The sequence below is a fragment of the Mesoplodon densirostris genome, chromosome 9 (assembly GCF_025265405.1).
Source record: "Mesoplodon densirostris isolate mMesDen1 chromosome 9, mMesDen1 primary haplotype, whole genome shotgun sequence".
In the NCBI taxonomy this organism is placed as follows: domain Eukaryota; kingdom Metazoa; phylum Chordata; class Mammalia; order Artiodactyla; family Ziphiidae; genus Mesoplodon; species Mesoplodon densirostris.
In genome coordinates this window covers 13,269,090-13,289,824 of record NC_082669.1, presented here as the reverse complement: position 1 = coordinate 13,289,824, position 20,735 = coordinate 13,269,090, and the positions used below count along the sequence as shown (strand labels likewise).

General features: G+C 36.0%; 1 protein-coding gene across 1 annotated transcript in view; it reads right to left on the bottom strand.

Annotated features, from left to right (window-relative positions):
• The window catches only part of MAGI2 (membrane associated guanylate kinase, WW and PDZ domain containing 2), a 1,346,582-nt gene that overhangs the window by 865,651 nt on the left and 460,196 nt on the right, over positions 1–20,735 (bottom strand). The gene's annotated exons all lie outside the window — the stretch shown is intronic.

Genomic DNA, 20,735 nt, shown 5'->3' with positions numbered 1-20,735 from the left:
TTAGGTCTCTTTACTGTTACCACTCAACCCTTCAATGAAAGTAGAGCCACAATTTAAAAATTTTACTGCACTTGAGAGGACCTTCTAAAAGTGGTTGTATTCTGAGTTCCATTTCCCAAAGTGAAAGAGGCCAAAATCATTTCTCAGCTAATTTTAGTGAATTTCTTTGCTCTTCTGTTACTTTGTGCACCTAATTTACGGAAACTTTTGAATTAATCCCTATTTTCACCAGGTTCCATTGTAGTCGCTCAAGTCCAAATCACTGCCATGTCTAAAGGAGACCACCACAAGTGCTCCCTGTCTGGCCTTCTTGCTCCCACTCATGTCCAACCTCCAGGGCATACTTCTTGCCCCTGACAGGGATCTTGTAAAAACACACACAGCATTTCTTCTCATTCCTCTGCTCAAACCCCCCCTTTGATATTTTCCTATCACCTTTAGATACAAATCCAGAGTTCTTCCCTACAAGGCCTTTTTGAGCAGGTCCCTGCCTTTCTCTCTGACCTAATTCATGTGCCTCTTCCCATCCCTCACTCCACTCCAGCCTCTCTGATCCCTTTGCTATTCCTTGAATACATCAAACAAACTCTCTGTTTAGGTCCTTCACACTTGCTCTGCCCTCTGCCCAGGACATTCATCCACTCCAAACAACATGACTCTCCCTCCCTTCACTTAGACACCTGCTTAAAAGTCATCTTCAAAGACCTTCTTGACCACTGTATCTAAGGTTACAACTTCATTCCAACAACTGTTGTCACTTTTCATCCATTTATCCAACTTTATTTTCCTTTAAAGTACATTAATTACATTACATACTTTATTTTTATTGTACCTTTTCTCCATAGAATTTGGGCAGTACGAGCAGATGAACTTTGTCTCTTTTGTTTGTCACTGTATCCTTGTCATACAAGTATGGACAGATACAGAGCAGAAATTCAATAAATACTTGTTGGATGGATAAGTAACTATGTAGTCAGGATGAGTTGTCTTCAAGTCCTGTGAGTCCCAGAAAATTCTAGAATTCTCTTGGTTCATTGATTAAAACAGCAAGACCAATTAGCTTCACAACGGATGGGAAACCTAAGTCCAAGCGGCCATCTTGCTAATTCTGACATGTGTCACAAGATGCGTTAGGCAGGCGTGTGCATAGATCAGCTAATATTCAACAGCAATATAGGAAACACACCTCAAACCCTCGTCCTTCCACCATTAGTATTTTCATGAAATCTGAAGGAGAGCACCTTATAATATCCATAATCCAAGGAGCATGGATTAAATCTATTTTCATTCTTGTTCTGTTACCGATTTGAAAGAAAACGTCATCCTATATTTTGTATGTGATTTGAAAAATTCAGGTCAATGGAGCCCATAATCTAGTTTGACAATTTTATTCCTAATAAGTTTACTGTTTGTAAATCAAACAACATTATAGGGGGTCAATACATTAACTGTAGAAAATAACACACGTGTGAGAGAATATTTTCAAAAGAGAAAAAAATGTACTTTTTATCTCCATTGTACTGATGGTATCTGCCGAGAAGTTTACAAAGAGATGCCCCCAATATTATTATCATTATCTCATCATTGTTAAAAAGACAATAATGAAAGTGATGTTTCTTTCCTGGAAGTGGAAGGACAAAATAACCTGCTAGAAATGTTCAAGCAAGTGCTTTGGTTAATTTGGTATACAGTGATACCAGAGAAGGTTAGAATACTGCATGAATTCACCAATTTTGTTTTGTGTCATATAGACATAGCCAGGGTCAAATGAAATGTGCTTTTATTGAAGTAAGAGCATTCTGATTCACAATACAGGAAATTAAATGATCAGTTCTTGTCAAACAAAAAGTAAGTTGTTTTAAGGAAAAAGAATTCTTCTGACAGTCAAATTTTATTCTTTCAGGGAACAAGCAATTCTTTGACAGAAAATTATGTTATTGCCAGAGGATATGTACTCCTGTGTTATATTTTGCTAGTTTTCTATTTTCTCAGTACATAAGGAACATATGGAAATAAGGCTGATCCAATAAAAAATTTCTTTTACATTCCAGCAATAAGAAATCTAAATTTCAGTGAAATAATCTAACCAAATTTTCACATATATGTGCATATATTTTGGAAACCTTATAGGAAGTGTAAAACCAAGGAGAAATCATGGGAATTATTAAAGTGATATTTGCCTTTTCATTTCCTTTCAGACTACTTTATAGTTGTTATTTTTATAGTTGTTATTTGTATTCCTCTCTAAATTCTCATTTTCCCTAAATATGAATGTGAAAGTTATACTACTTGCTCCAAAATGATGTTTAGATTTCCTAGAGTTTTTTTTATACTCTGAATAAATTATAGTCACTTGGGCTGGGACTAATCATATCATTTTAAAAAAAGGAGTATGAACACTCTCAGATCGCTGGCTAATGAAGTAACCTTTTCCAATGCACTATATGGCTATGTTCACCTCATGCCATTAACTCATTCTGATTTTAAAACATAATCATCTTACAATAAAACTTTTTGCTGTCAAAATGAACCATGGTACCAATTAATAGTACGTCAGTATAAGCAAATAATCTGGATCAACATTGAGGGCAATTAATTTGACTCCAGTCAAATATTTAACTTATCTTAGTTCATACTCAGAGCGTCAAGCTTATGGCTATCAAATACAGTAACAGCCATTCACATGAGTAGAACTCTTTCAGATGCCAGTATTATTCAACCCTTGAGGACACAAAGAACTATAAAAAAAACAAAACAACACAAAAAAACTATGGCAGATCTCACACAAAGAAAACCAACAGAAGTCTTTAGTGGGTTGCTTGTGTGAAGTATACAAGCTTTCCTTTTACTCCAAAGGAATATATTCTTTAATTAAATAATATATTAATGATATTAAAGACAGTATCTCAGTTGGACCCTGCTGGCTGTTCTCCTAAGGCAACTAGCAGAAATAAACCTTAGGATCCATGAAGAGCTAAACATTCAGGGAAAGAGCACAGAAAAGATGTTGGAGATGATACATGACACATTTAAACACCTTAGAGACTGGATCCTGGAGAAGACTTGTGTCCTGGCACACAGCTTCCCCAGCTTAACTGCCCTTTAGTCAGATCTCCCAAATTCCCATGGTCACTCCATTGCTAGCTGACCTGAGGGGAAGTGAGACAAGGGGAAGTGACAGAGGAAAGAGACTGCAGTCTTAACAGATTGCAGTTAAAATATATTTTGCAAATCTTATAAAAACATGGGCATAGGGGCTTCCCTGGTGGTGCAGTGGTCTAGAATCTGCCTGCCAATGAAGGGGTCATGGGTTTGAGCCCTGGTCCGGGAATCCCACATGCCACAGAGCAACTAAGCCCGTGCACCACAGCTACTGAGTCTGCACTCTAGAGCCCACAAGCCACAACTACTGAAGCCTGTGTGCCTAGAGCCCCGGCTCTGCAACAAGAGAGGCCACTGCAATGAGAAGCCCATGCACTGCAATGAAGAGTAGCCCCCACTCACCGCAACTAGAGAAAGCCCGCTAGCAGCAACGAAGACCCAACGCAGCCAAAAATAAATAAATAAATAAATAAATTTATTTTAAAAAATAGAGTGGACATATGAATACATTGCTAGGCCCTCTTACCCAGGGCCCATGCAAACAGGGGTCCCTGAATTTTAAACTACAGTAACTAGTGATACATCTGCCACAGTCAGTGAAACATAGTGGTAGTATAATCATACAAAACAATGGAGGAGAAAGTGACGTTAAGGTCATAGCTTTCATTCTTTGTCTTACTTCTAAGATTTTGGTGCCATATCTTTAAAATCCCGCTGACAGATGTTTTGATCAAAAACTGTTTTTGCTGTTTCTCAATATATTATACCAAAGGCAAAAAAAGGTGTGTGTGTGTGTGTGTGTGTGTGTGAATGGACATAGGAAATTATGCAGTAATTAGCTCTGAAAAAATTGTGAAACGGGCTAAACAAATTGAGATATTTAAGACAAATTATTACATGTTTAAAGATATATAAGTATCCTCTTCTTTATCAGAGCTGCCCAGTGAAGTTTACCTATTAGTCACTCATACTCATTAACCAATAAGGCATTTGATTATGGAAGCTGAGAGTTGGGGACAAGGGAATCTGTTACAAAAAAGATAGCTGAATTAACATGGATAAATTCTGAAGTTTCAAATATATTAAGTGGCACCAAATCATTGTCTGTAACCTTTAAAATTTCAAAACACTTGATGGCTGTGCAGATAAATATCCTGTGAGATTTATAAATGTCATTCTTGTTTTCTCTTTAACTACATTTCTAGAACCAACTTCATTTTGAGTTTGTAATAAATGGAACAGCTGATTCAGAGAAATATGGAAGTACTTATTCACTGGAATTAAGCCAGAAGCTGAATCTCTACTATGGTTTGTAGAGTTCTTGGGCAATGACAATAACCATTATCTGACTCTATGCATAGGAGAAAGATGAAGTCGATGTATGGAGTAATATGATTTTGCTAGACTAGTAAAAGATTCTAGAAGCTGTGGATTTCAGAGGAAGAAGAAAGATGAGGGAAGTAAATTTGAGAAAATATGGGGCATAAAATTAGGCTAAGACTTTAAAAATTCTACAAAAACAATGAATAATACCAGGGGACTCAAAGAATGGGAGAAAACATTTTTCTTTTTACCCAAGGGGAGGATATAACTAAATGTGAGCTCTGTGCCCTCTGACAGTTATGAGATCGTAAATTTAAAAGTTAGTATGTTTCTCTGTAGCTTGAGATCAATGCTGTATTCATAGTATACTAAATAATACATTCTTGATAATCACTGTTCACAAAAGTTTTAGGAGAAAGAATGTACCACAAGAAGAAGGTCTTCACTTCTATAGTGCAAAGTTTCCTTGTTTTTCTCTTACTTTTCAATCTGCTTATTTTTTTCTGTGATTCTCTTCCTTCATTCACCAGTCAGATGGTAATGTTCGTCCAGGTTTCATCTCCGCAGGTATCATCGTTATTTTCTGCATACTCTTCTTTGTAACCCTCCACAATACATCATTTTACAAATGCTGAGGGCTCCCACAATCTTATCCTCAGGCTTACTGGCCCTGAGTTTCAAACGTTTCTCACTGTCTCCTGGCTACTTCCAGTTGAATATCCCCTAGGAACTACATGCTCAGCATTTATAAGATTACATTTACCCTCCCTCCAAGCTCCTTCCTCCTATTTTTTCTTATTTTCATTAATGACACCATGTCACCTAAGCCAAAAAAAAATGTGGAAGCTGTCCAGAATTCTCTCTGTCTCACTTCTCTCATCCAACTCTAAAAGTTAGGAACAATATAAAGCAGTGGTCAGGTGCTTAGTTCAAAGTGTGACCATGCCATTTACTAGCTGTATGAACTTATATAGATCACTTAGCCTCTCTGTGCCTGTCTCACAAGGTGTTTAAGATGATTAACTGGATAATATACCTTCAATGCTCAGAGCACTGCCTGGTGCTCTGAGCACCTGCCTGGTGCTTACTAAGTGTTCAATAATTTATTATTGCTCACATCCAGGCCTTCATACATGCTGTTTCCTCCACTTGGAATGCCCTCTCCAGGATTTTATCATAATTTAGGTGCCAGGCTGATCATAGAGAGCAGAAGCATCTGGGATGCTGTCTTTACTGATAGATGGGCTTCCAGTTGGAACAAGTATCCTATGAATTATAAGTAATTAATCTCTTCTAATTGAAGGGGATAGATGATTTGGACTGTTGATCTTACTTCTGGCAAATCAGTGAAGAGGAAAGTGAATACAATTATCCCGTGAAAGGAACGGGTGACGTACTAGAACCAATATCAAAGCCCTTGTTAGGGGGTTCTCTAGGCCTTACATAATTTCTCTGAGTCCACCTCCATAAAATAAGATACTTTAAGGAACAGAAAAGTGTGTCTTACTTAACTTCATATCTTCAATACCTGAGAGAGTTCCTCACTTATAGGGAGCAAGTCCTTAATATTTAGAGGATAAAAAAGGAAGGAAATAAAGGAGGGGAAGGAATATAGAAAAATAGAAAGCATGAAAAATAATGCATACATATATAAGTAGAAAAATATTTTTATGACTGTAATTAGCTATAATGTATATGTATATTAGCTATTATATATATATTTTAAAGTAATGCCAGTAATTTCCATGCCTTGGGCTACATGGTGGGTGAGAGGAAAAAACTAGTCTGGGCTGTTATTGCTATGGTCAAGGTTCAGCAAAAGAGTCCAACCAAGCTTAATCACAAGCATTAATTGAAGAAATGAGTGCATGTGTTCAAGAAACCATTGTTGCCAAAGAGAAGGAACCAAAACATTGGGAGTAGAGAATGGATGAAATGAGAAAGGGAGAGGGAGGCAGGTGCTCAAGACCCAAAAAGCTCATGACACAGGGAAGAACCCTGCCAGCAATTGCTCCAAAGAGAGGACAGAAGCCTATCTGCCCTCTTTAAATGGCTTGGGTCCCTTCATCCAAAAGAAGAGTTTGCTCAAGTGAAAAGGGCTCCCTTGTTATCTTTGATTTGGTTCTTTATGCTAAGTTATCCTTTCCTTGGGTGTGAGCTGGGTAGGAGCACAAGGATGTAACAGACAGTATAATGTTCTCTCAGTACTTGGTAGAGATTATTATCCTGGGGTATGCAGGTTAATTTTTTCTTAGACCATATTATTGTGTCTCACATTTTCCCTAGTTTGCGTTGAAATCTGGATAGTGAGCTCTCTAGGATTCTGGGTTTTTCCTAACAATTTTTCTAAGCTTACTACTTTAAAGGGCAATATAGTTGCTAAAAATTCAGTCTCATTATTTTTCTAGCCAAATCTTACTGACATCTGTATACTAAATTTCAAGATTAGGATTTGATAGTAAAGTAAATAAAGTTTGATTCCATTTTTCTCTTGGCTTACTGAAAGCCCAGAGAATCTAAGAATACTCATGTATTTGACTTTCATTTTTAAAGGATTCAGAATTATCTATTTCAATTTAATAATTAGGTCTGTCTCTTTTAAATAGTAAGTTTACATATACATTTTTCAAGCAGAAAGATAAACAATCTCTGATAGACCAGAATGTTTCTGGAGAGAGTGAAGGGCTCTCTCAAAATTCTAAATTAAAACAAAACAAGACACAAGCAAACAACTAAGCCAAGGAATATTTAACCATCTAAAACACTGAATACATTCATTATACAAAGTGACAAGAGGAAAGATAAACTGGCGCTCACTGAAGGATGTAAAGAAGCTTTAAAGAGAAGAAGATATTTTAGCTAGATGAAAAAAGATAAATAAGAAATTGCTAAGCAAAGAGAAGAGGGAAAGCTATTCTAGGTAAAAGCAACATTTCAAAGAGAGAAAATTGGTATATTTGGGAAATTGGGTTTGAGAAGCATAGGGCCTATTGGTTGAGGGGCAGAAAGTGAAGCCAGCAATTCTTTAAGGCCTCATGGGCCATACTTTAAACACCAGAATTACCATCAATTAATGTGGCAGGGGTGGTGGTGGGGGGAGCTATTAGTACCTGTTAAGGAGGAGAATGATATAATTAGGTTGCTTTATGGAAATAAGACACCACATTCTCTGAAATAGGAAGTATACCAGCTTTTACATTCCTGCAGTTATGAAATTTTCTCTATTGTTGCTACTACTGACAGCAGTTATTAATAGTTGGGTGATGAACTCTGGGGACCTTGTTGGCCATGCAGAGTCTTAGAGCTTTTTTCCTTTAAATTAACTCGACATGTCAGACTTCTGTTTTCTGATTTTGACATAAAATGACTGTGATTATATATTAAAATTAGAAGAATGGATATATGGTGCAAAACTAATTATAAATAATATTCAGGGGTAGATCAAATAATTTCATTTGTTTAACATAAATCACATTGGTGTTTGCGTGAAACCGAATCAATGAAGAAAATAAGCGGACACTGAAAGCACTAAGAACAACTATCAGATTCAAAGAAGCAATTTCATCATTGAACGTCGTGTGAACTTTGGCAATTAACTAAATATTTCTGGAATCAATTAACACATATTTATTAAGAACATAGTATATGTCCAATTCTCTGCTTGAAATTCTATGTAGAAATCTATTATAGAGTGCTGCACAGAGAGAAAAACAGAAAGAATGGGTTTCCTCTTATGGGGAGGAATGGGTTTCCTCCAGAAAGAGAACCCTCTATAAGTCTGTCTGTTAAACCTTGAGTTTAGAGCTCCGAAGAGCTGTAGACTCAGGGGATTATTTGCTGCAGGGTAATTCTATCCCAGCACTTTCTTACCTAATATTCTAGTGATAGAATATATACAAGCCAAATTTCCAAGAGCAAAAGTGTTTTTTCTCCAACTTTAAACATATAATAAGTGGACTGAATGGTAAAAGCGACTTTCCAAGGGTGTGTGAGTATAAGTTTGTATCATAAAAAGACCCAGTATTGGGAGTACTTTTAAAGAGTCTAATGCTATGAGTGAAAAAAAATAGCTGATTGAAGAAGAAATAGCCTGGAGAAGTCTGTATAAAAATGACTGTGAATATAAACATGGGCTTTAAACTGAGGTTACTATCTCAATAAATCTCTCACAGTATTTGTGCTTCACATTTTAGGATTTTTCTCTGATCAAGGGTATTATCTCTCTTGTCAATTTCCTTTTTTAAATCCTTTAAACTATACAATAAGAAAGTGTTCAATGAAAAAAACTTCATTTTCTTGTTATCAATTGAAATAATGATTCTTATAAAGGTAGATGTGCTAATTAGGGAACTTTGCAAGATACACTAATGTTATAAATGTTAGGGAACTTTGAAAGATACGCTAATGTTATAAATGCTAGATCTCAAGCCTTTACATTCCCTTCTAAAAATCTGCTTCCAACCACCCCTCTTCTCCATCATTGCATACATATTTTCAAACACATCTACTGAGAGCCACAGGAAATATATTTTGTATTTTATAATAGATTTTAAAATAGATGCAAATTAAAACTAAGTCAAATCTTAGAATCAGTCAAGTGGAAATGTTCCCTCAATTCTTCACCTGGGGTCATTATACAACTAAAAAACCTTAGGTATTAATATAAATGTAGAATGCCTTGCATAAAAGCAGGAAGGCAATAAATACCATTTGATTACAGCAAATGAGTAACATTTATAGGTAATTTGATTCTATGAAGTAATGGACATTTCGTATCTCCTACAACCACTAATCAAACAGTCATATTTTCCCCTTTGATCTCACAGGAAAACGTTTCAAGGTAGAAAAAACTCTGGTGTTTTTGTCTTGCCCAAATTAACTATTGCAAGACTCCAAGCACCTTATCAGTGTGATATTCTAACTTTCTAACCTGAGAAAACAGCGCCGGTCATTTTGGTAAATGTTTGTATTTACCCTTCACATATTTTCTAATTCTTTGCATTTGAAATACTCTCCTAGAACCAGCTAAATATAATTTGATAAAATGTCTCTAAGTCCTCAGGAAAAAATTCTATTTTTTTCGAAGTAACATTGGTTTATAACATTATAAGTTTCATGCATACATTATAATTCAGCTTAGTGTACACTACAGAGTGCTTAGCACCAAAAGTTTAGTTTCCATTCATCACTATAAAATTGACCCCCTTTACCCATTTTGCCCTCCCTCTACTCCTCTTCCTTTCTGGTACCACCAATCTTTTCTCCATATCTATATGTTTGTTTTTGTTTTACGGGTTTTTAAAAAATAGCCCATATATGAGTATCTTTCTCTATCTGACATTTCACTTAGCATAATATACTCAAGGTTCATCCATGTTGTTACAAATGGCAAGATTTTATCTTTTTTATGGCTGAGTACTATTCCATTGTATATATATATACACCACATCTATTCATCTGTCCATGGACACTTAGGTTGTTTCCATATCTCAGCTATTGTAAATAATGCTGCAATGTACATGGGTGTCAATATATCTTTTTGAATTAGTGTTTTCATTCTTCAAATAAATACCTGGAAGTAGAATAGCTGTATCATATGGTAGTTCTATTCTTTTTTTTTTTTTTTTTTTGCGGTATGTGGGCCTCTCACTGTTGTGGTCTCTCCCGTTGCGGAGCACAGGCTCCGGATGCACAGGCCCAGTGGCCATGGCTCACGGGCCCAGCCGCTCCATGGCATGTGGGATCTTCCCAGACTGGGGCACGAACCCGTTTCCCCTGCATTGGCAGGCGGACTCTCAACCACTGCGCCACCAGGGAAGCCCAGTAGTTCTATCCTTAATGAAAAAGTTCTATTCTTGAACGAAGTAAAATCTTGACTGAGATGCCTGACTAGGAAAAAAAACACTATTTTCATTTAACATGTTCAATATTTTAGAATTTGTCTTGGATTCATTTCTCTTGCTATATATAACTATTTTCATTATTGACAAATAATCTTGAAGAATTGATAAAATCTGTGGCCTATGTTTTAATAAGTTGCCTTGTAAACCCCCTTTCAAAAGTAAATAACCCCCCTCCTAAGTTTGTAATAACTGACTTCCCTTTTCTCAGCTTTTGCTCTCCTTAGCAGTTTTTGTTTACTTTTAAAATTATGTTATAGCATCTGAATCAGACTTTCCCTAACATGATTGCTGCAAGCTCAGAATATGCCTGATAAGTGAGATACAGTAGAATAAATACTAGATTTCTAGAAAATTCTCTGCCATTGGGGATGAGTTTATGTTATGAGTTATGTTCAGTGAAAGACAGTTAGTAAATATAAAAATTAGAAAGTCACAAATGGGATGAGTAACTAACTGTATTTAAATTTTAAATTGTAAAAAATTGTTTTTACTTTAAAAAACGAATCTAGATTGTCTTTTATAGTGAATTATCATACTGTTTTTTAAAAAACACCCAGTGATTTTTATTTAAACTGTAAGTTTAGCACTTTTGTATATTTCAGTAAACATTAAATGACATGTTTACTATATTCCAGGGACTACACAATTGCTAGGAGCTGTCATAGACTCTATATGGTTTAGGAGACAAGGCAAACATGAAAACCCAGGAGTTACTATATTCTGTGACCAATGGTATAACATATATGTGTACAAGTCATAGTGTGATGTTAAGGAGGAAGCAATCAACTCCACTGGGTGGGGTGAGGGTTTGGCAAAGATTTCCAGGAAGCGATGTGGTTAATCTGAATTTCAAAGAAAAGAGAGGCATTTTTCTGGGCCAATCAAGAGAAAGAGAGTATCTGAAGTAGAGGGAACGGCTTGTTTGGAAGAGTGGAGGCACAAAACAATGTGCCCAGTTGGGTGGACTGTATAGTGTTCAGGCCTGGGTTAGACGGTGGAAAGCCTCCTCCTCTGGGACATTATCTGGAAGGCAATGAGGAGTTCCTCTTAGAACAGGGAGTCCTTTCTTATTCTATTTTGTCTGTCTAAAAACTGCCTGTTTATTCTTACCACTTTTGTATTTAATGTGAGTGTAGGCTGATTTGACCTAATGTGAAGTTCCATAATGCTTATTAACATTTAATTACTGGTAATAATTTTATTTGTGCTTCTATCCATACTAGGTGGATGTAAATATTTTATAAGTAGACAAAGGAATTTTTTTTTAAAAAAAGGAATGGAAAGTGATAAAATACAATATGATTTACTCTATTTTTTTTCTTTTCTTAAAAAAAACTTTACTGAGGTTTAATTGATAAACAAAGAATTACACATATTTAATGTATACAATTTGATGAGTTTGGACATATGCACACACCCATGATACCATCCCCAGAATCAAGGTAACAGTCGTACCCCAAATGTCCCAGAGCTTCCTTGTGTCCCTTTCTTTTGTTTTGTGATAAGAACACTTAACATGAGATCTGTCTTGTTAACAAATCTTGAAATTCACTACACCTTATTGTTAACTATAGGAACTATGTTGTACAGAGGATCTCTAAAACTTATTTGTCTTGCACAACTGAAACTTTATATCCAGTCTATATCTTAAACTTCCCAGATCAGTACCACCCGGGACACTTACACTTACAGATTCCATGGCCCAGCACCCCCCAGACCTACTGAACCAGAATCTTCATGGGAGGAGCCTGGAATCTGTGTAACCAAGGTAACGAATGCCTGGAAAAGCTGCAGAAATACCACTTTCGGGGAGTATATTCCTTCAAAGGAAACCTAGTAAGCAAACTGCTCATGAAGCCTCAGTAGTTATGGTTAATTGATGATTTACTAATGTTTATTCCTTCAAAAGGACTGTAAACTTCTTAAGGGCAGAGGATATATGACTAATAGATTCTCAGTTTTTTTTTTTTTTGCGGTATGCGGGCCTCTCACTGTTGTGGCCTCTCCCGTTGCGGAGCACAGGCTCCGGACGCGCAGGCTCAGCGGCCATGGCTCACGGGCCCAGCCGCTTCGCAGCATGTGGGATCTTCCTGGACCGGGGCACGAACCCGTGTCCCCTGCATCGGCAGGCGGACTCTCAACCACTGAGCCACCAGGGAAGCCCGAGTCTCAGCTTTTAACATGGATAAATATTCAATAAACATTTGTTAATGAATAAATGGCATTTTAGCCATTCACACATTCTTTAAAATGGCTCCTCTTTGTGTGTATTCCTAGATATTCAACTATGAAGCACAATGGTAATCTAGTGAGTTAACACTGAAGAATGCCAAATAATTAGGCTTTTATCAGAGTATAAACAATTTACTTTAAATTACCAGTAAAGTGAACAAAACATATTTTTCATATCACCTATGTGTTTGTCAAATAACAAAATATAATGTGTTCGTATGAAATAATTTGATCTGCCTTTTGTGCCCTGGAGTAACTAAAAATAGTTCTGCATTTCACATATATTGCATTTCATAAAAGGGACACAGGATCAAACAAACTAACACCTGAAATTAAAGGCATTGGAACATGATTTCCTTAATAAGTATTATTCTTCATTAGGAGAAGTTTCTGATTCATGAATTTTCTCATACTTGCACAAATATATTGTTGGGACAGACAGAAGAATGAAAACAACTGGATAAATTTAAAAAATTTATCTCTGTATGGCTAAGAAATATTTTTCTCAACAATTGACATTTAAAGGACAAAGGGTAGCATGGGCCATATTTTTCATTAACTCAACAATGTATAGAGACAGACCACTTTCCTATAAGTTAGAGCAGAACATCATGACAGTGAAGTAATTTTATTTTCTTGAATATCATCAAAAGAACAGGTAGAAAATACAAGAGACATTTATAAAATATTACTTAAATATAAAATACTTTTAAGAATCATTTGTGGCTTATATAGCTGGAGGAGCAGGTGGGGAAAATGCCAAGGAGAAATCTTTCTACATTATCTCCACCTCTGTAGAGCTTTATATGAGGAGGTTACTAGTTGTTCATGCTACAATAATTTCAGAGGACACTACTCATCAGGGAGAAGGCAGAGCATCCACAGTATAAATCTCTTTTGGTGATTTAATCACAGACATTAAAGAAAACAGGATCATGATCACTGCCAGCCACCAGCTGCAAATACAATAACTGTGAAATTTATTTTTGCAAATATAATGGCAATTTTACAACAGTGTGAATGAATACTAAGGAAAGCCTATTCAGTTGGTACATTTGCTGAATTAGGCATTAAGTTCCATAGAGTGCAATTGCTGCTAGAGTTCTGTTTCAACATTCTCTTGAAAATATGCATAGAAATAAAACTATATCTTAAGTGGCCTAAGGAATTTTTACGTATAGGAAGAGCATATTCTATGTCCTTTTGTAAAATAAAAATTTACTCTCCTAAAGGATAAACAGGATTTCTCTGTACTGTTTTTGCCAATTCCTGTAAATCTATAATTATTTCAAAATAAAAAGTTTTCAAGCAATTTGCTCTACAATTCACAGTACCATAAAGTTGGATTTTTATAAGTTATTTTCTTTTTTTTAAAGAAGAATGCATTGCTTCATCTCATACCTATTGGCATACAGGATGTTGACCAGTTTTTCAATCATTCAAAAGATGTTTATTGTGTGGTTACTATATGGCAGAACCTGTGCTACAGCTGGGTATAATGTGAAGCCTCAGATGACAAGAACTTACATTATCATGGAGGGTGACAAACAATAAACTGTAAGGAACTGCCAGATGTTAATGCCATGAAGAAGAATGAGGACCAGTAAAGCAGGGTAGGGGAATAGATACTGATATAACAGGAGGTGGTGTTGCTATCTTACATAGAGCCATCAGAGGAGATTCTTTCTGAGAAGATGACATAAGTGCAGAGAACTGAAGGAAAAAAGGAAAAATTATGTGAAAATCTGGGGGAAGAATCTGACTACATATCTCATTACACTAATTATTTTGAATTAGGAGTTACCATTATTATGACATATATGATTTTTTAAATATAAGAGAGATGGATTATGCATAATCCTTGATACATAGTTCATATATGAACATAGGGTTTAGAATTACAGCTATGGAATTTAGACATTTTTCAAATCTCTGCCATTTGTTATCGATAAGATTTTGATATGTTACTTAATTTCTTTTAGTCTTAGAGTTCCTCATCTGTAAGATAGAGATGACACTATCTTGTGGGTTATTTTAAGGACTAAATAAAATAATACATGTATAATGTTTAACAAAAAACAAGTGCTCAATGTAGTAGCAATTATTATTTAATAAAAACAAGTAAATGTAAATTAGAACTCTACTCCCATTGTCTTGGAAAGCATTTATTCATCCATTCATTCAATGGCACTTATTAATCCCTGACTATATGTTACATACCATGATAAGTGACAGGAATACTAAAATTTAAGGAATACCAATGTATTTCTTATTGACCTGGGACACAAACATGGAAAATATAATATACTGTTAAAAGTGTCATAATAAAGGAGACAAAGTAAATCTACTCTATTTAAGGGCCTGAGTAAAGGCTTGACAAAGGAGGAGATGCATAAAGTTGAACCTTGCAGGATAAAAAGGAGTCCACCAGGTAAATGAAATGAAGAAAGCAAAGCAGGCAGAGCAGAAAGCATGGAGTAAAGTCACAGGGAGACAAGAAAAAAAAGAGGCACCTTAAGAGAATTGTAACTACATCACAAGATACCTGTAAAGAAAAGAGGTGAAGTTGTAATTGCAGGCTGGAAGTCAATAATGCAGGCTCTTATACTCCTTCAGACTTATATGCTACACCAAAGAATCTAGAATTTGTCCTGTGAAATTTTGAAGGTGACGTATGATTGTGTTTCCATTTCAAAAATACCATTTGGCAGCAATGTGGGGAAGAGCATAGAGGAGTTGCTAATATTGGGATCAGCGTGTTTCAGAACATCCTGGCTTGGTGTCTGGTGAGAAAAAGTCAAAGAAAGAAACTCAGAAATAGAAAAAGAAATGGAATACATTCCCATGTCAATCATTTACTCTAAAGAAATGAGTGATCATGAACACACTACTGTTTCAGGTTCCTGAAGTGTCAAATCTCAGATTTTAACTAATATTACTTGGTGGCTGATTAGATATGGAAGAGGGAGGAAGAAGGAGTCTAGGACTTCTCTCAAATATATGGGTTAAGTGAAGTGAAAGAGCAGAGTAAAATTTAGAGAAGTAGATTCGGAAAGGAAAATTTCGAATTCAGTTCTGTAGGTGAGTGAACGTGTGGGCCTAGTTTGCAGGAGTTTCAAGTACGTCTTCAAGGAAGACAGACATTAAGTCACTATCATACTAGTGGAAATTCAACAGGTAAGGGCTGAACGTGGTCTCCCCAGGAGAGCATGTAGTGTGGGAATCAAACCAACTGGTGCAGCTGTGAAGGAGAGAAGCCATAGGGTCCAAATGGGGTGAGGAAGAAATGGTCCTTATAATCTCGAGGCTACCTCTTTTTTGAATGTGTTCCTCAGGATTTCATCCTTGGCCATATTGTCCTCTCATGTGGTACACTCTACCTGATTCACTGCTTCTCTAGTTCAACACCACATCTATAATGATAAGTCTTGTGATTCTATCTTCAATTCTGGATAAATCCAAGCATTTAGTCTTGACTAGCAAAATTGTTCTTTAAATGATCTCAACGTATTTGATGGCCACAGCACAGTCAATCAGATGAACCAGGGACAGGCATTTGAGACAATGACGCATACATTCAACATGCCTAATACAATGTTGTGCCCATAGTAGGTGCTCAGTAAATATTTGACGAGCAAACACCAATCCAACTCTAGCTTATGTGTTTATTATTTTGGCCTTAAGTGAAAGAGGGAACTGTAGACATGATAAATAGATAACAACTTTATTTTTTTGAAAAGTGTATTTAACTATTGAAAACAAAGTCAAAATATTTCCATTTGAAGATGTACTTGTTGACTGTGTAAAAGAGATGAATAATTAGTATACTGGGATTACTTTTTTCTTCAAAGTCATATAATCTTATTTATTAAGTCCCAAATAATTATAAATAATTTTAAACATCAGATATATATTTCCAGAAAAGCTTGTTATAGAATGATCTGAGTTTTGATGTTATTTTGCCTTTACCAGAAGCACTTCATATTCCATGTGTCTCACAAAATTCATTTTACAAATAATAATGAAACAAAGGGTTCAAACGTGAAGAGATGTCTAAATGGCTTATCTGCCCTCAATATAGAGCACCTATTACCTCAATTAGTTACAAAAAATAGTGGATTCTGGGGGGTTACATATCTAAAACGCTATTCTACAGACCATTTTGAAAATGTATACCATATTCTGATGCAACAGTTGTCTTTTAAAAACTTTTGTTTAATAGATTGCCTAAATTAGATATGCTAACTAATTTTACTTGTAAACCACTTGCCAACATCACACACCAGAAGAGTCACATATAAACCTATCCAAACTATTATTTCTCCATCTTCATTGCCTATGTGTAATGTCATGTCAATGATGATGTCATACAAAATGTAATAGTGAGGTATTCACTCTATAAAGCAAAAGCAACTCTTTAAGTAGGTAGAACAGTACCTACTTAGATGAATTAAAATGAATTCATTAATACAGAACAATAAATCAGACCAGAAGAAACTTGTTTATCAATAGCTCATGTTTTGAAAGGAATAGGTTATACATGAGTTAATATAGATCAAATTACCATAATATGCTGTGTGTGTACAATGTTTTGCCGTAAATATTGTATGTGTTTATTTACCATAGGAACAAAAAGCATCAAATAGTTAACAATATAATAGCATTCCAATAAAGTTGTTAAGAAAGTATTAAATAGCTTTTAATCTAGCAATTCAGGAATACATATTAATGTTAATTGAAAGAGTCCGTCTGAATTACTGAAAAAATGGACTTATAGAGCATTTTAATTTACATGTGATTTTACAACACAATAATTCTAACTATGGAACTGCTATCAAAATTGCTAAGCAGAGGTTTTACTGAGCTTAAGCTAAGGATAGATGTAACTCATGTACAGCAGACATATTAATTATATGCAAATGCATGCTTTTAAAGTTCAAAAACATAATATGCATCTTAATGAATAAGTTAAATATTTCTCCTTGAAATTGTACTCATTCCATTCATTCATTCACTTCTAGTTCTTTCACGGGTAGTACTAAGGTAAATGTTGGCTCCATTATTATGTATGCAGTGAGGCTTAAATTAATAAGATCTTATTTCCTAGTTAATGGGCATCATATTTAGAGTCATTGATCATAGTTCTTTTTTAAAAAAATAAATTTATTTATTTATTTTTCATTTGTTTATTTTTGGCTGCATTGGGTCTTCGTTGCTGCACATGGGCTTTCTCTAGTTGACGTAGGCTGGGTCTTCTCTTTGTTGCCGTGCACAGGCTTCTCACTGCAGTGGCTTCTCTTGCTGCAGAGCACGGGCTCTAGGCACGCGGGCTTCAGTAGTTGTGGTATGCGGCCTCAGTAGTTGTGACTCACAGGCTCTCGAGCACAGGCTCAGTAGTTGTGGCGCACGGGCTTAGTTGCTCCGTGGCATGTGGGAACTTCACGGAACAGGGCTTGAACCTGTGTCCCCTGCATTGGCAGGCGGATTCTTAACCACTGTGCTACCAGGGAAGTCCCTGATCATAGTTCTTACAAGAACTTCTGTTGCTACCAACACTGGGCAAGTCCAGGGCCCTAAACTTTCTGTGAAATTCAGAATTAAGCTTAAAAGTTTTCATTCAGCCTTCAGAGAGAATCATAAAAATGAGTCCCTATGAACCTATGCATTGCTTAACTACTAATTTAACAGCATGGAGATTGTATAGTACAGCATAGACTCTGTAATCAAAATGATTAGGTATGAATCCACAAACACACTGTGTGACTTTGGGCAAATTATTTAACCTCTCTGTGTACCAGCTATAAAACAAACAAAACAACAACAATAATAATACAGGGTGGTTGTTAGGATTAAATTAGGTAACATATATCAATCGCTTAGGATTAAATGAGTCAAGATATATCAATTACTTAGAATTATTTATTAACTATGGAGAGAGCTTAATAAATGTTTGTAATAATTATTATAACATCTATTGTCCTTAGTTTCAACATTAATTCCATAAAAGCTTTCTTAATGATATACAGTTGAATACTTACTTTACAGCATGAAAATAGCAATTATCTTTTCTTCTCTTATATTGGTGAGGTAAAACCATATTTGTTGTTTTAAGAGCAAACTTGATTGAATTAGCTGAAATTTTAGTATGGGGAAATATTCCCATTCGTTATAATTCTCAACATCACCAATGTAAAGAATACTTTAAAGAATATTAAAAGCTTAAAGATTTTGTCTCTCGGAGAAGGATTTCCCCCACTTTTTCAGTGTTTTCAGTATTTAATTTAGAGATGAAAAATGAGGATAGGATAACCCAGGATAGGGATGTTGCTAAAGAGAAAGCTAAAGAAGACGTCATAGAAAAATTATGGCTCATAAATGTATCCTTGCCATAAGTAGACAATCAGGCTTAGCATGGTTTTAGAGCTTCTGACTCACTGAAAAGTAGGCTCCCTCTATGTTCTGTTACTTACTGTGTCTGTTTTAGTTCAGCAAACTACCCTTTCTCATCCTTTCTACCAGCCCCTCATCTTTTCCTGCTTCTTGTTTGAACAACTTAGTAATATTCATTGTGGCCTTTTATTTTAAATCTACCAAGTTATGATGGCCTTTTATTTTAAGTCCCCATCTCTCAGTTTCTCTCATCTTCCTAAACAAATCTTCTCTCCTTAAATATTTTGAAGGCAAAATATTAGCCTCTATTTATTTACCTCTTTATATTCAGTCTAAAATAAAACGCTGCACAGTATAGGTAAGATGAGCCACACGTGATCTGCCACAAAGTATTACCAAACATTAAAATATAAAAATCAAGAAACAACCAAAATACCATGTTGCCTAAGCGTTGTTTTACATTTCAATTCTTGAGGGTGTTTATTCTGTCACTCAAGTTCTCACTGTGACATCTGCCTGAAAGAAAGAGGCTTCCTTTGTTCCTAACTTCCTGGTTTCTATCAGGCATACGACATGGTATGGACAGGCTGTTTGACTGGTTTTGATATTCTTGAGCGCATTTAGGTTATGAAGCTGGTAACAATGTGAAATCTTGGGGTTCTTGGTTCTTAGAGTTCCAAGTCTCTGTCTGTCTCTTCAATCTCTCCTCCCTAACTCTCTCTAGGAAAGCAGAGGATCATAAGAAAGAGCCCTAAGGAGGTGAACTGCTTCAGCTCATCACTTTTACAGTTTGGTATGGTAAAAAATGGTTTCTCTACTTTATCATACATAGAAACCATTTGGGAAAACTTTTTAAAAAATGAGTATTCTTCTGTTCAACCCACACAGATTCTAATTCAATAGGTTAGGTAGGCCCTTAGAATGTGCATTTTTTTTTTTTTTTGCGGTACGCGGGCCCCTCACTGTTGTGGCCTCTCCTGTTGCGGAGCACAGGCTCCGGACGCGCAGGTTCAGGACGCGCAAGCTCCAGACGCGCAGGCTCAGCGGCCATGGCTCACGGGCCCAGCCACTCCACGGCATGTGGGATCTTCCCAGACCGGGGCACGAACCCATGTCCCCTGCATCGGCAGGCGGACTCTCAACCACTGCGCCACCAGGGAAGCCCAGAATGTGCATTTTTAATAAGCTCTCCTGGAGATTCTGATATAGGTGGTCCTTATGCATAGTTTCAGAAATTCTGCCTTAGAATGTTTTAATCAATGCAAAGCTTTCTGATTTCTGGTAATCAGAAACTAGCAAAGGTAATCACAGCCAAGCAAACTGCCAATTACTCTTCATCAGATATTAATATTCTACTATTGTTACCTCCAGCCAGTCATAATGTTTAACTACATTGGAAACCAACTTCTTCCCTTGACCATGAGGAAATGTAACTTCCTAAGGCAGACCAAGATAATCATCAAGAAAAAACAATGGAAGACACTTTATCAGTTACGTCATCACATTTTTACTACATGGAGAGTCTCTATGGTCTGTACCTATTGTCCAGGAAAAGCCCAGTCCTGTTATTATTTGTTGAATAACAGTTCCCCCTACTGGCATACTTGCTGAAATTCCCCTTTCATTATTTGGAACAAACCAGTAGATTCTAAATTCAAAGCTCAATATTTTTGCCTCAGGGTCATGCCTAAGTGATTGTGCTCTCTAGGTTAGAGGCATCCTTCGAAAGCTAGATGATAAAGGGTACTGTTATTGACATGTGATTTGCTCAGTGATACTAATTCT